The sequence below is a fragment of the Oncorhynchus kisutch genome, linkage group LG11, assembly GCF_002021735.2.
Source record: "Oncorhynchus kisutch isolate 150728-3 linkage group LG11, Okis_V2, whole genome shotgun sequence".
Lineage (NCBI taxonomy): Eukaryota > Metazoa > Chordata > Actinopteri > Salmoniformes > Salmonidae > Oncorhynchus > Oncorhynchus kisutch.
This window is the reverse complement of record NC_034184.2, coordinates 30,807,865-30,824,672: the sequence shown is the minus strand read 5'-3', so window position 1 is coordinate 30,824,672 and position 16,808 is coordinate 30,807,865.

The window sequence follows — 16,808 nt, the reverse complement described above, 5'->3', positions numbered from 1 at the left end:
CATGGGACAATACATTTAGCTGAGAATTGATGGCTGCTTTGCCCTGTGATACTGTGAAAGCAAGTATGTGTGTCTTTGTGCAAACAAAAGAAGAAAGAAAAAAACACACTAGGTACCTGGAAATAATCCAGGATTTGTTTCCCCTCGCTGTAAATCACCTTCACATTTCAGAAAACCTCTGTGCTTTATTCTGTCAGATTTGGGCTTTGGGGGAATAACCTGGGCCTCCTTTTTTCCCCTGAGTTTCCTCAGGTTATACTGATATCATGTTGCAACCCATTACCGGTAAAGCTGGGCCCAGGGGTGGGGAACGGGCATCCATCCTGCCATCCATCTCACCATGGCCCCTGGCCCTCCCACTGCCACGCAGAAAAACATTCACAAATAAGGATTGTATAGAGGCATGGCCACGCCCGAGGTAGGGTCAGTATAACCTGACACAGGAGAGGAGGTGGGGGAGCACTCCTCTGGAGGATTTTAGTCCATTACTGTCCAGTATGAGAGTTCCATCTACACAGTCCAGCCCAGAAGACAGTGGTCAAGACAGCTTAGATAGAGCTGATTAACTACAACTCAGGAATATGGGCGACAAATGCACTGCATCAAAAATACCTTGAAATCCTTAACATCGGTTGTTAAAAAACATGACAATTTACAGTGAGAACAACAAGCTTGTTAATTAGCCTCTAGTGCCTCCAGGCGTTGGATAAATTATCGTTGTAAAACATTGTTGTGGCAGTTTAAACAGTGTCCTTTACTAAAGTGTTCCCAATATATCTTGAATGGATTTAAGGCAGGTTCCTAATTTCTTCTACTCAATCAGGACTAAGTTGGAATAATGCCAGTGTAAACAATGACTCTGGTTTTAAACCTCATTTATCTCCTTGCAGAAAACCCAGGAGGGGAGCTGGTTCACACTGCACCAGTAGTAATCCTGCATATTCAGGACCAAACATCCTCACTAATCAGAACTTGGGACTTCTAACCTAGATCCATATTATAACCCCATATCTACTGAAATTAGTTTCTTCTAAGCTGCCTAGACAGGTTGCATAAATTCCTAAGAGCATCATCTACATCTACTACTCTCGTCTTTGACTAAAAGATCTCCATCTTCTTGCCTGTAAATGTTGTTGATCTACAGGTAACTGCCAAAATAAAGGAAACACCAACATAAAGTGTCTCAATAGGGCATTGGGCCACCATGAACCAGAACATCTTCAATGCACCTTGGCGTAGATTCTACAAGTGTCTGGAACTCTATCGGAGTGATGCGCGACCATTCTTCCATGAGAAATTCCATAATTTGGTGATTTGTTGATGGTGGTAGAAAACCCTATCTCAGGCACCGCTCCAAAATCACCCATAATTGTTAAATTGGGTTGATATCTAGTGACTGAGATGGCCATGGCATATGGTTTACATCATTTTCATACCATTCAGTGACCATTTGTGCCCTGTGGATGGGGGCATTGTCATGTTATGGGGCATAGCCATGGTAGCCAAAATAACCCGAAGCATGATGGGATGTTAATTGCGTCCATCTGTGTGGAAGCAACTGTTTTCAATATACTTTGTATCCCTCGTTTACGCAAGGGTTTCTATGATTTGGGCAGTTGCCTGTAGCTAGGACCCTACTATAATTGTCCATCTGGTGTTCTATGTAACAAATACACATAACCAGAGACAATCAGCACTTAAGAAAATATCTAAAAGATGAGAGTTGCCTTGTTGGAGCAAGCCCATTAGAATGGGTGATGCACACCATACACGAGACTGCAAGATGTCCTCTATGCCCATATACCATTGTCAACTCATTATTAATAAACATGTTGGTCCTGAGATATGGGCACACTCTGAGCTGTTTTTTCCCCACTCTGTCAAAAAGGAGCAATAACGGCCACGGCTCGGCCTGTATGCAGGGCCATACATCACGCACCCTGAAATCCCAAAATAATTATATCTGTCACCGAATAGATGTGGAAAAACGCAGCAAATTAGAAGCTTGGAAGAAAGCATTTCGCTAAAGGTTAATATGTTTTTGGATCTGGATGCCTGAGGGTCCGGCCGCATTAATGAGGTTGAGAAGGTTCCAGAAGAGGATGGCATTTGCCATGAATTCTAATGGCAGATGAAAACAGTCCAGTACTGAGAGGGAGACTGACGAGCAGTCCATTACAAAGTCCACTGCACATTGATAGTTTAGGACAGAACAGTCAGTCCACTCAGATGAAGTAAAGGAGGCAAGTCTATTCAATGATAGAATGATAGAGAGACTGTGGAAGCCCATCTTACTTACTGACAGCGTGGTAGAGGAAAGAGTTCTGTGACATAGTGACAGATGTTATAGGGGAGACTCTAGAGACTGAGAAACTCCCCAAACTATTCTGTGGGTTCAGCTTTGAGAGAATGAGTTGACTGAGAGAAAGAGAGAGAGAGAGATCTGCCTGTCTCTTCCCACACTTCAAATAGTTCACTCTGTGATAACGGATAATGGTTGGAGAGAGGGCAAAATAGTCTAAATGACATTAATCCCATAGAGACCCAAGCCTGCGGGTTAATGGCCTTTCTCTCTAATAAGAGGGTTGCGTCATCCCAGACAGAAGTCATGTCCAGTAGAAGGGAGAGGCCACGACAACAAGGTCACTTTCCTCTATTGCTGCTCCTATTAACACTTCCCTTCCTCGTTAGTCATGACACAAAATATACTGCATGTCTCTCTGAAAACCCAGTCTATTCCTTCTCTAACGATGGCCCTTTTTTTCTATCAGAGAGAGAGAGAGCGAGATAGAGAGAGAGAGAGCTGTACACCACCCTCTTAAAAGAACATCCAACACACATACAATAGGACACACACACAGTTGCATGAACGCACACACGATATAACACACACTCGCAAGCAGACACGCACACACACACATAGCCCACAAAATAAATAGACCTAAGATGCTGTGCATCTCTCTCAGAAGTACTTTATCTGCACAGCTACTGTTTTGAAGAGAACAGCAGTGTGTAGTATGTAACCTTTGTGTGCGCTCTGATGCACGTCACAGAAGTCCATTTCCTCTTACAAGGGCATGATTTCCTAATAGTACATAATAGCAGAGAGTGCCAGGGTTGTAATTCACATCTGTTGTGACATGATTGCTATCGCTCAATCACTTGCCTGCAATACGTTAATTGATATTGTTGCATACCATCTACATTATAAGATATATCTCATGTATTATATTCTAAGACATGCAGTTCACCTGTACAATACCACACTTCACGGGCATAAAATAATTAACAAAGCGATATCAAATGTGAAAAAAAGGTATTTGTCTAAGCTGTGCCCAGAACATGTTATATATAATTCAGACTGGGGTGCTACAGGCAGTGAGTCAAGAATCGGTCTCTCAGGCAGCCGTGAGCTTTCTCCTACAGTAGATGTGATGGGAGCAATGCTGATATTATAGGCTAGGTATTATAGGCAGGTTCTCATTTACCTCAGTCAAAAAGCTAGAGATTTACTTCACCTTGGGCAGAGCTGTCTTCACACCTGCTTCAACAGCTGAGATCACACCACAATTAGCCCACAGCTACCTTGACCTGACTCTAGAACAGGGTCAGCAGTATCTTACTTGTGATTATGCATGTCAATATAATACAGTGGGAAACATGAAACAACAGCCAAGCACAGTCCTAGGTGAGGTACTGTATAGCTTTAAATTGAGACACATCCCAACATATGCTTTTGGTAAAAGATTGAGGTACTTCAGATTAAACTGGGGCCTTGACTCCTATTCTCAGTGTCCTCCACTAATTGTGCCTGTATGCAGAGCAAGTTGCGTAGGGCTCGTCAAATTACGCAAGGGCCCCGCCTCCCCCTTTGTCAAAGCGGGTGTCAATGTTTACAACTTCGATGAGAGGATGAAGTGGAACTATCCTTCTGGTCATGAAAAGAGAGAGAAAAACACCATGAGAGTGAGTTGCGGGAACAGCAATCAGGTTAACTTGCGTTCTCTCTTCTCCAAGTTTGATGTCAGCAAATAACAGTAACGTTAAGATGATGTGCTAGCTTGTAGTGCATCTCTCTCTAGTCTGTCTGTCTTGGTAACCTAGCTGGGCAGTGCATCTCTTGGTCTGTCTATGTCTTGCTTGCTTGCCAGCCACTTCCAGAGCTGTGTTCGATGACTTTGTGCCTGACAAAAGTGAGAGTGAAATGCAACTATTTATTACGTTTGATAAACGCCAACAGGCAACGGTGTTTATAAACTGCATCTCGGGAAAGATAACCGCGTTGTGTGTGAACATGCGTTCATATGCGCATGCATGAAATGAAACTCGCACTTTCTAGCAGCAACCTCTATGTGGACCTGTCCAGACAATATTTTGCCATGATGGCATTCCTCATAGGCGCACATAATTTTAAAACAAGACAAAAATAATCTAGCATCAGATACAAGCAACTCAGACCCTAATAGAACAGTTGCTGCTCCACCAAATGACCCAGCAGATTAGCCCCCAGTCTTAACAGACTTTATGAGGACTGAGTTAGTGCGCAGAGGTCCATTCAAACCAGGACTGGATTTTTCTTACCCTAAAGACAAGTGTAGAAGAGGTTTCCATTCAGGATTATTACAGACACAGCTGTCAAATAGGGAAACGATTACCAGGAGCTGGCTTTCATACTCAATCAAAAACAACACAGTGTATTGTTTTTGCTGTAAACTCTTTTCTACAAAAGACTACAAAACAATAAAGGAAGGCGTGAATGACTGGTCAAATATCAACGCCATTCTGAAACACCATGTGGATAGTCCTGAACACACAAACAATATGATTAAGTGGAGAGAACTTGACCTGCACCTAAGTCGGGGACAGACTCTTGACCACATACAAATTACAATTTTGGCTGAAAGAAAGAGATGGATGTCCTTACACGTTTAGTAAGTATTTCTGGCTGAAAGAAACCTAGCATTCAGGGGTCCATCAGACAGACTCTTCTTACCAGATAATGGAAACTTCCTAAAAGAGGTTAAATTACTGGCAAAATTTGACCCCGTTATGGAAAATCATCTCGGCAAAATTAAAGATGGAGAGACACATGCTCATTACTTTGGGAAGTGCACACAGAATGAGCTGATACAGATTGTGAGTGACACCATTCTGGAAGCAATAGTGACTCAAGTAAGAGACTCAAAGTAATTCTCCATTATCTTGGACTGTACATCTGACATTATTCACCAGGATCAAATGTACATTATTCCGAGAAGTGTGGCTTTAAAGGGAAAGCCAGAGATCAAGGAGTGCTTTGTGAATGTTGAGGTTACAACAGGCTTGAATCTGTCCACTGTCATTTTAGATAAGCTGAACGAGCTGAAGATTCCATTTGAAGATTGCAGAGGGCAAGCTTATGATAATGTGCCAACATGAAGGGCAAGCACCAAGGAGTACAAGCCAGACTGCTCCAAAAAAGTCCCAGAGCCGTGTTCGTCCCATGTGGAGCACATACTCTAAACTTTGTCATTGCAGATGCTGCCAAATCTTCAAAATATGCAGTTGGGTTTTTTGGGCATTTGCAAAAGCTCTTCACCTTCTTTTCAGCTGGCACACAAAGATGGAATGTTTTGAAGAAACACGTGAACATAACTGTAAAGTCAGGGAGTGACACAAGATGGGAGAGTAGGCTGCAAAGTGTTCATTCAATCAGGTATCAGGCTTCTGAGGTTCAGGAGGCATTACTGGAAGCCAGACAGACGATCAACGATCCTGTGACCAAAGTGGAGTTACAAGCACTTTCAGAGGAAGTTGAGTCCTACCGCTTCTTCATTTGCTGTGTCGTATGGTGTGAGATACTGAAAAGGACAAACAAGGTGAACAAGCTTCTCCAATCTGCCTCAATGCAGTTGGATAATGCAGTGAATTGAATCTCAAATGCAAAGGCCTCCCAGACAAAAGCCAAAAGCATTTGTGAAGAGATTAATGTGGAGGCTGAGGAACAGCAAGAGGGACTTCAGCTATGAGGCTCCTGATGCACCAGTGACTGATGCACTGAAAAACCTTGAAGTCAACTACTTCAACATTGTGGTCGACTCTGTTGTGACATCCATGGATGAGAGATTTGAAACACTCAACCAGGCAAAAACCAAATATGGAGTGCTGCTGAACTTCAGCACTGCCTCTCAGATGTCCAGTGAATCTGTAAAGGCTCATTGCATGGAAGTTGAAAACACTCTAACCTTCAGAGATGACTGTGACGTCAGTGGAATGGATCTGGCACACGAGATTCAGAATTTAGCTGATCTGCCATCAGATAAGATGACTGCCTTTGAGCTGCTTTCCTTTCTCCGTGAGAAAAACCTTGAGGAACTATCCTAAGCTTTGGATAGCCCTAAGAGTTGCAGTCACTCTACCAGTAACAGTAGCATAGGCAGAGAGGAGCTTTTCAAAATGAAAATGCATCAAAATCTACCTGAGGTCTTCCATGTCAGAAGAACGTTTGAGTGGTCTGGCCATCATGAGCATAAATCATGACGTGGGGAAACACATGTCCTATGATGACATCATTGACGATTTTGCCTCAAGAAAGTGCAGAAGAGGACTATTTTGAGGGTAAGATTTTAAACATTCAAATTTTTACACACTTAGTAACATTTAAGATTGCATGGCAGAAGTGTGTTTGTGTAAATGACTGCTTAACTAACTATGTGACATACTTTCTCAATTTCTTCCAGACATTCCAGATAGACTGGTGCCCATACTGATGCTGAAAAGGCCCAGGCTGTAGAGGGAACTAAAGTAAATCACACAGCTGTATACGTTTTATTTTACCATTTTGAGACATACTGTATAGCTGCAGCCATAGCCTATAGGCTTATGTTTACATTGTATAGCCAAAGCTAGTCACACAGCTGTATAGGTTTAAACATATATATATATATTATAAGACATATAGCTGCAGCCATTGCTTATAGGCTTATGTTTACATTGTATAGCCAAAGCTAGTCACACAGCTGTATAGGTTTAAACATATATATATATATTATAAGACATATAGCTGCAGCCATTGCTTATAGGCTTATGTTTACATTGTATAGACAAAGCTAGTCACACAGCTGTATAGGTTTAAACATATATATATATTATAAGACATATAGCTGCAGCCATTGCTTATAGGCTTATGTTTACATTGTATAGACAAAGCTAGTCACACAGCTGTATAGGTTTAAACATATATATATATATATTATAAGACATATAGCTGCAGCCATTGCTTATAGGCTTATGTTTACATTGTATAGACAAAGCTAATTGTATAATATTGTGAGGACTGGACTAATTACCAGGCAGCAGAGCCACAGCAGAGCCAAAGCTCAGTGTTATATTTGATTTATTTTCTACAATGTCTTATATGTTAATGTTAATATTCACTTATCTTAAGATTCTATAGAAAATATTATATTCAATAAATATTGTTTGCTTATACCTCATTCTGTTCAGTATAGGTCTACTTATTCTTAGACCGACAGATGGAGCAAACTGTTTTAAAGGAGGGAGGATTGTAGTGGGAGCACTGAGGTGTCGGGTGTGACTGTGGCAATGGCAAATGGTTTACATGGCTCACGGGTCAGGTAGGAGGGGCCCTTAGCAGATTTTTGCTTAGGGCTCTAGGGAGGTCAGGACCGGCTCTGCCTGTATGCCCGTTCCTAGGCTAGGGAAACAGAGGCATCAGTCACTCTTGAGAGGTGGCGGACAGGCCTATGACAGCTTCATCACTGACATGTTCATCTCAGCGTAAACCAAACACATCGGAGCGGAAGCTGCCACCTATGGCTTATAAAGGGGGCTTCCTTCCGCAGTGGCCAGCCCCACGTTTCTCACTGCACTAGCCACCAAACAGCTGAGCATGCTTCTTCCTATCCTAACTTACAACAACAAACATCCACTATTCATCACCCTCAATCTTAACACCTTCTGGTGGGTCTCCCGAAGCAGGGACAATGTTAATGTATTGAGTCGGCTGTGGCAAAGATGATGAAGGGATAGTGTACAGTCTAGATGGATGACTCTGCCTCTCCTCTCAGTGGCTGTGTGGAGTCACTCTCCCATATCCCCCATCTAAGCTCTGCATGGAGCAGAGAAGCCTGTCACAACCAGACAGTGGTGTAAAGTACTCAAGTAAAAATACTTTAAAGTACTACTTAAGTAGTTTTTGGGGGGTACTCATTACATTTTGAATGCTTAACTGGGCAGGAAAATGGTCCAATTCACACACTTCAAGAGAACATCCCTGGTCATCCCTACTGCCTCTGATCTGACGGACTCATTAAACACACGCTTCGTTTGTAAATTAGGTCTCGGTGTTGGAGTGTGCCCCTGGCTATCCTAAAAATAATAATAATAAATGGTTTGCTTAATATAAGGAATGTGAAATGTAAATGTAAATATATTTTAGCAATTCAATTTACTTTTGGCACTTAAGTATATTTAAAACCAAATGTTTTTTGACTTATACTCAAGTAATATTTTACTAGGTGACTTTTACTTTTAATTTAGTCATTTACTATTAAGGTATCTTTACTTTTACTCAAGTATGACAATTGGGTACTTTTCCACCACTGCACACAGTGTCTCTCTGATACATTTGACACCGTATATAAGCATGGAGGGAACAGAAAGGGAGAGAGTATGGGGGAAGAACGACAAAAAGAGAGAGATGGGAGTGAAAGGTGAAGAGGTAGACAGAGAAAGAAAGAAACAGAGAGAGAGGTTGAAAGAGTGCTGACCGAGGATGGGAAGTGTTGATAGCCTAAAGTTGCACTCGGTAAGAGTACCCTGGCAAGCACACTGAGCGGGTTGTTCCTTGTCATGACAGGAGAGGAAAGCAGTGTAACAGACTGCCCCAAAGGCAGGGCCCTCAGTCAGTCCAACTGTGTAGCAGAGCACTGCACTTATTAAGCATTTGGTGAGTGTGTCTCTCTTTGTGATACTGTGGGGGTTCCATTAAGGGTGCATTGCCCATCTGTGAAGTTTAAACAACAGCCATTTCACTGACAACACCAAGAGAGTAGGATGGGTGTGTCTACGGGGCCCAGACTGCTCGCTGACATACCAACCATTTAACCTACTTTTGAATCAGCTCAACACACGGATATCAACATGTCTTACAGTAATAACCATTGAGAAATAATACCCTCTTATCAACCCAGTTTGCTCATCAGGACAGTCTTAATGGGTTTTGGCTGACAGAGACAGCTCTCTATGCCAATAAAAAAGGGTGAAGTGGGGTAAAGAGAAAAGAAAGGAGCCCTGTGCGAGAAAACCAGGCCCCCACCGCATGCACAGCTCAAATGGATCTTAAATGCTAAAAATAACAGCAGCAAAATGCTCTGCACTCATAATCAGAGCCTACGCATGAACATAGGGCTTTTCTAAACTGCTGAGAGGCAAAAGGCCAAAGACACAAGATGGCCCTTCACTTCCTCAGATGACTCACATAATGTATATGAACACACACCCAAATGTGTGTATGCACCTACAAGCACTGGCTCACACACACACACACACACACACACACACACACACACACACACACACACACACACACACACACACACACACACAAGCATGCTTATGCTTACACACAGGCACACACACATTCAATTAATGGAATACATTTATATTCAAGAAAACAGCAATTTAATCTGCATGATTAAAATTAGTTAGTGTAAATAATTGGCAGCAAACTCATTTAACGATGATTCTCAATAGCTCAAGGTATGTTATTGCACATTAAAAACGTGGTGTCCAGGGAAGATTATGATAGGGAAACAGGGAGAATGGGAATACAGAATTAAAATATGAGACAACACAGCGGAAATGGGGAAACAGAAGGGTGAGAGAGCCATCCTCCAGAAGACTGCCACGGCAGCACATATACGCCGCTACAGTGGCAAGAAAATGTATGTGAACCCTTTGGAATTACCTGGATTTCTGCATAAATTGCTCATCAAATTTGATATGATCTTCATCTAAGTCACAACAATATACAAACATGGTGTGCTTAAACTAATAACACACAAATTATTGTATTTTTTTGGTCTGTATTGAATACATGATTTAAACATTCACGTTGTAGGTTGGAAAAGGTATGTGAACCCCTGGGCTAATGAATCCCTAGACTAATGAACCCCTAGGCTAATGAACCCCTGGGCTAATGAACCCCTGGGCTAATGAACCCCTGGGCTAATGAACCCCTGGGCTAATGAACCCCTAGACTAATGAACCCCTAGGCTAATGAACCCCTGGGCTAATGAACCCCTAGGCTAATGAACCCCTGGGCTAATGAACCCCTAGGCTAATGAACCCCTAGGCTAATGAACCCCTAGACTTCTCCAAAAGCTAACTGAAGTCATGAGTCAGCTAACCTGGAGTCAAATCAATGAGACGAGATTGGAGATGTTGGTTAGAGCTGACTTGCTATATCAAAAAAACTCACAAAATTTGAGTTTGCTATTCACAAGAAGCATTGCCTGATATAAACCATGCCCGAACAAAAGAGATCTCAGAAGACATAAGATTAAGAATTGTTGACTTGCATAAAGCTGCAAAGGGTTACAAAAGTATCTCTAAAAGCCTTGATGTTCATCAGTCCACGGAAAGACAAATTGTCTATAAATGAGCACAGTGCAGAATGCTCAATGTGGTTCTGTGGACAGAAGAAACTACAGTTGAGTTGTTTGGAAAGGACTCACAACACTATGTGTGGAGACAAAAAGGCACAGCACACCAATATCAAAACCTCATCCCAACTATAAAGTATGGTGGAGGGGGCATCATGGTTTGGGGCTGCTTTGCTGCCTTAGGGCCTGGACAGATTGCTATCATCGACAGAAAAATGTATTCCCAAGTTTATCAAGACATTTTGCAGGATAATGTAAGGCTATCTGTCCACCAATTCAAGCTCAACAGAAGTTGGGTGATGCAACAGGACAACAACACAAAACACAGAAGTAAATCAACAACAGAAGAAAATATGCCTTCTGGAGTGGCCCAGTCAGAGTCCTGACCTCAACCCGATTGAGATGCTGTGACATGATCTTAAGAGAGCAGTTCTCATCAGACATCAGAATAATATTGCTGAACTGAAACAGTTTTGTAAAGAGGAATGGTCCAAAATTCCTCCTGACCGTTGTGCAGGTCTGATCCGGAACTACAGAAAATATTTGGATGAGGTTATTGCTGCCAAAGGAGGGTCAACCAGTTATTAAATCCAAGGGTTCACATACTTTTTCCACCCTGCACTGTGAATGTTTACATGTTGTGTTCAGTAAAGACATAAAACATATAATTGTTTGTGTGTTATTAGTTTAAGCTGACTGTTTGTCTATTGTTGTGACCAAGATGAAGATCAGATCAAATTTTATGACCCATTTATGCAGAAATCCAGGAATTTCCAAAGGGTTCACATACCTTTTCTTGCCACTGTAATCAGTGATCATTCAAATGTGCACACTCTCTCGTGCACCATGCCAAAACATTCCATGCACACTCCCAGACACGCACACCAACACTATGGGAAATTGAAAACAAAGTAGAGCAAGATCAGCACTGAAGCAATTACTCCAGTCAGGTGATATTTTACTCAGTGATGAAATCAAATGAAACAGAATTGAAACATAAATGGACCTTGAGGGACATACTGAATCAATGCAGAGCATAGATGAACTTGCCTTTGACTTGAATCAGTGAAATAATGTTTTAAGATAAATAATGATGGCTAGTGTCCCATGACAGACAGGCCAGGCTGTTTGTTGTTTAAGGCAAAGCCATTACAGAATAATAGGCTACAAACCACAGCACCAGCTACTGACCGTGGCTAGAATCAAAACACTGACATTTGCTTGCTCACTGATGTTAAACAGTTTGCAGCCAACTTACAAGAGGATATAGAAAGTTGTAGTAATTGTAAAAGTGAAGGTGAGGTATATTTTAAATCAATTTGTATGAATGCATATTGAACATACAGTATTTAAGTAATGTATATGCTACATTTCTAGGAATATTGATAGGCCTAGTAGATCATCTGTACATTAAATTCCCTGGATGTCTTGTTCATTCATAAGAATGATTGAATTGCAAGATGAGGAGAACGTCAGATAAAATAAAAAATATCTGCAAAATAACACAATAGATATGTTAAACTGACCATTTACCATTTACAGCTTTGACATTTACTGATATGCTGATATTGAAGACACGGGGATATGTTTGACCGCAGCTTTGACATTTACTGATATGCTGATATTGAAGACATGGGGATATGTTTGACCGCAGGTTTGACATTTACTGATATGCTGATATTGAAGACATAGCTCCTAAGGAAAGCCTCCATTCTAAACATCCTGATAAACCTATACAATCTCTTTAAGAGCCTGATAGAGATATTATACTGTATCTACTATCGTATTTAAACTAGGAAGATGGGCTGCTCAAACAAATCACAATAAGTACTGCACCAGAAACAGCAGCATTGTATTATTCATAATGCCTATGGTAGATAATAGGGCAATACCTCATAATTATCACCCTTACTTCTGTGTAGGCAATGGCACATGTTTTTTCAGCATTTGAAGTGGAGTTCAAACAGTGCTTCTGATGTCCAAGAAAAATACAAGGTAAGCTACAGTATGGTTGCTCCAGAAATTAACATTCCAGGAATGATAGACAAATTGTTTCTTTCTGCAACCTCAAAGTGGCAATTACTAATGTTAGCCTATAATACAATCACTAGGCTGGGGCATTGCATCATTTCGGCATACTGTCATCAGTAAGGACTAACACTTCTTTGTTGTCCCTGTTCGGAGTAAAGTGGCAATCCATCTCTGGAGGACAAGTGGAGCTGGGGTCTGCAATCCAAAACATATTAACTGATCTCACATCTCGCAGCCATAGACATGCGGGGAACCTCATCTAATCAGGCCTGCTTACAACGGAATTCATTATCAAAAGCCCCTCTGATAAAAAGGATACATCTCTAGCATTCAGCCGCTTTGTACTCCATCATCTTTGGGAGCAATGGGATTGCTAGACATGTTACTGGGCAGAGGAAGGTCGTTGCTGTGTTCAGTTAAGGCTACCCTGGGTTGCCCTGCTTTAAAGAAGCAATGGAGCATCTCCTGGTGAAACATCTTTAGAAAACACCTTGTCAGCTCTCAGACAATTGAGATGATACACTGTGTCATATTGTCTTGCTTATATCCATATCTCTTCTATCCGATTTATAAACCATAAGCCATTTTTCAGTCTTTATTTTTGCTGTTGTCACAGGGCATCGTCAATTATTCAAATTTTCCTCTACTTATTGAACATGTTTCCGTTTCTGCACATTCATATTTAAAGGCTCTTCCCTCCTTAGGACATTTTAGCAGGATAAATCAATGTGACTTGAAGCTTTATTGAGACAGCTTCAGAGAGGAATTCAATCTAATGGCACCGCAGGAGAGTGTATTTCTGCATGCTGTTAGAGATGCAGGGTCAGAAGTATTCAAATAGATTGAAATGCAAATTCAAATCAGCTTAATGAGAACCCCTGCTTGACTATTCATAATAAATCATTTCATTTGGCCATTGTTACTGTCAAATGGGAACCATTTTCAAGACTTGGTGATTGAGCAAACCTTAATACAATATTTTAATGGAAGCATTCCTTGAGCTAGGCCTATAACCAACTATCAAAAATGATGAAGATCAAATTGTATTTGTCACATGCTTCAACAGCTGTAGACTAACAGTGAAATGCTTACTTACGGGTTATTTTCCAACAATGCAGAGTTTAAGATAAAGATACAAATTTGAAATAGTGACATGAGGAAAAAATACAAAGTGAATAACGAATAACAATAACAAGTGAAAATAACATGGCTATATACAGGAAGTACCAGTACTGCATCGATGCGCAGGGGTGCGAGTTAATTGAGGTACTGTAGCAATTTACATATTGGTAGGGATAAAGTGACTAGGCAACAGGATAGATAATGGACAGAAGCAGCAGCGTGTGTGTGTGTGTGTGTGTGTGTGTGTGTGTGTGTGTGTGTGTGTGTGTGTGTGTGTGTGTGGCGTCAGTATGCATGTGTTCGCATGTTATTTGTGTGTGGGCATATGCAATGTGTGTGCATGTGTGTGTTTGGGTGTCAGTGTAAGTGTGTGGGAGAGTGCAAAAAGGGAGACCAGTTAAGAATCACATCTTGTTTGTCTAACTAACTGATGAACAAGCTCAATGATAGATGAGACTGGGACCATGTCTGATCACCCAGCTTTGATTCAGCATGTACTTTGATCTAATTCCCAAATCTCTTAGCATGTTAAAATTCACAGCATGTCATATATTGGTAAGCAGTCTGGGAAGAATCTCAGCATTCTGACTTTGGCAATGGCGTTAACCATGCAATACTTCTTTCAACATCTCCATCTTAACATTGCAATACAAGCTATTGCATTGATATTAAATACCAAGGACAAAAATAGTTCAGGTTATGATTCTAGGAACATACTGAACAATATGATGATTTGACCATCAAACTCCAAAAAGGGACATGTCCAGGAGATGCCCATAAATCCTCTTTGAGGTGGGGAGCAATCTGATTTCAAGGATTAGCCATTAATCTCAGATTTCACTAGTCTAGGGGTCACAACTGAGTCACAACTAGATCACCCCATCCCCACCTTGTCGGCACACATTCAAGCCGGCACGCATACACAAGGTACAGTTGATGTCGGAAGTTTACATACACCTTAGCCAAATACATTTATACTCAGTTTTTCACAATTCCTGACATTTAATCCGAGTAAAAATCTCCTATTTTAGGTCAGTTAGGATCACCACTTTATTTTAAGAATGTATAATGTCAGAATAATAGTAGAGATGATTTATTTCAGATTTAATTTCTTTCATCACATTACCAGTGGGTCAGATGTTTCCATACACTCAATTAGTATTTAATAGCATTGCGTTTAAATTGGGTCAATCGTTTCGGGTAGCATTCCACAAGCTTCCCACAATAAATTGGGTGAATTTTGGCCCATTCCTCCTGACAGAGCTGGTGTAACCGAGTCAGGTTTGTAGAACTCCTTGCTCAAACACGCTTTTTCAGTTCTGACCACACATTTTCTATAGGGTTGAGGTCGGGGCTTTGCGATGGCCACTCCAATACCTTAACTTTGTTGTCCTTAAGCCATTTTGCTACAAATTTGGAAGTATGCTCGGGGTCATTGACCATTTGGAAGAACCATTTGCGACCAAGCTTTAACTTCCTGACTGATGTCTTGAGATGTTGCTTCAATATATCCACATAATTTTCCTCCCTCATTATGCCATCTATTTTATGAAGTACACCAATCCCTGCTGTAGCAAAGCACCACCACAACATGATGCTGTCATCCCTGTGCATCATGTTGGGATGGTGTTCTTTGGATGACACGCCTCCCCCTTTTTCCTCCAAACATAACGATGGTCATTATGGTCAAACAGTTCTATTTTTGTTTCATCAGACCAGAGGACATTTTTCCAAAAAGTACGATCTCTGTCATGTGCAATCTTTGTCCCCATATGCCGTAGTCATTTTTTTGTTTTTGTGTCGCGGTTTTGGAGCAGTGGCTTCTACCTTGCTGAGCGGCCTTTCAGGTTATGTCGATATAGGACTCGATTTACTGTGGATATAGATACTTTTGTACCTGTTTCCTTCAGCATCTTCACAAGGTCTTTTGCTCTTGTTCTGTGATTGATTTGCACTTTTCGCACCAAAGTACGTTCATCTCTAGGAGACAGAACGTGTCTCCTTCCTGAGCGGTTTGACGGCTGCATGGTCCCATGGTGTTTATGCTTGCGTACTATTGTTTGTACAGATGAATGTGGTAACTTCAGGCATTTGGAAATTGCTCCCAAGGATGAACCAGACTTGTGGAGGTCTCCAATTTTTTTTGGAGGTCTTGGCTGATTTCTTTTGACTTTCCCATGATGTCAAGCAAAGAGGCCCTGAGTTTGAAGATAGGCCTTGAAATACATCCACAGGTAGACCTCCAATTGACTCAAGTTATGTCAATTATCCTATCGGAAGCTTCTAAAGCCATAACATAATTTTCTGGAATTTACCGAGCTGTTTAAAGGCACAGTCAACTTAGTGTATGTAAACTTCTGACCCACTGGAATTGTGATACAGTGAATTATAAGTTAAATAATCTGTCTCAAAACAGTTGTTGAAACAATTATTTGTGTCATGCACAAAGTAGATGTCCTAAACGACTTGCCAAAACTATAGTTGGTTAACAAGAAATGTGTGGAGTGGTTGAAATACTAGTTTTAATGACTCCAACCTAAGTGTATCTAAACTTCCGACTTCAACTCTATACTGTAATACACTCTTATTAAATCTCACCTAAAATCAGACGGACAACACATAAGTTAATGTCAGTTGATGATAAGGTTAATGTTTACTCTTCCTGTACTTTAGCTGGATCTGTGGATCAGTATATTGAATTGCCTGAGGCCTCATGAGGAGGAATATGCCCACCAAAAATGGGAATGGGCTCCCCTTCCTCTTAGACTAGAGGCACGAGAGGATTGAAGAGATCCTAATAAATCTTGTTTATAGCACCCATCAGATCATAAAGGGCTCTGATTCCACTTTGGACTGTCAAATCAATAGAATAAAGAAGCAATAAATTACGTCTGTGAAACATAGGCTAATATGTTTGCGTTTTACTTGAAAAACAACACACGTTTGATGGGTAGACCTATTGTATGTTATAGAATCTATTGAGTGACA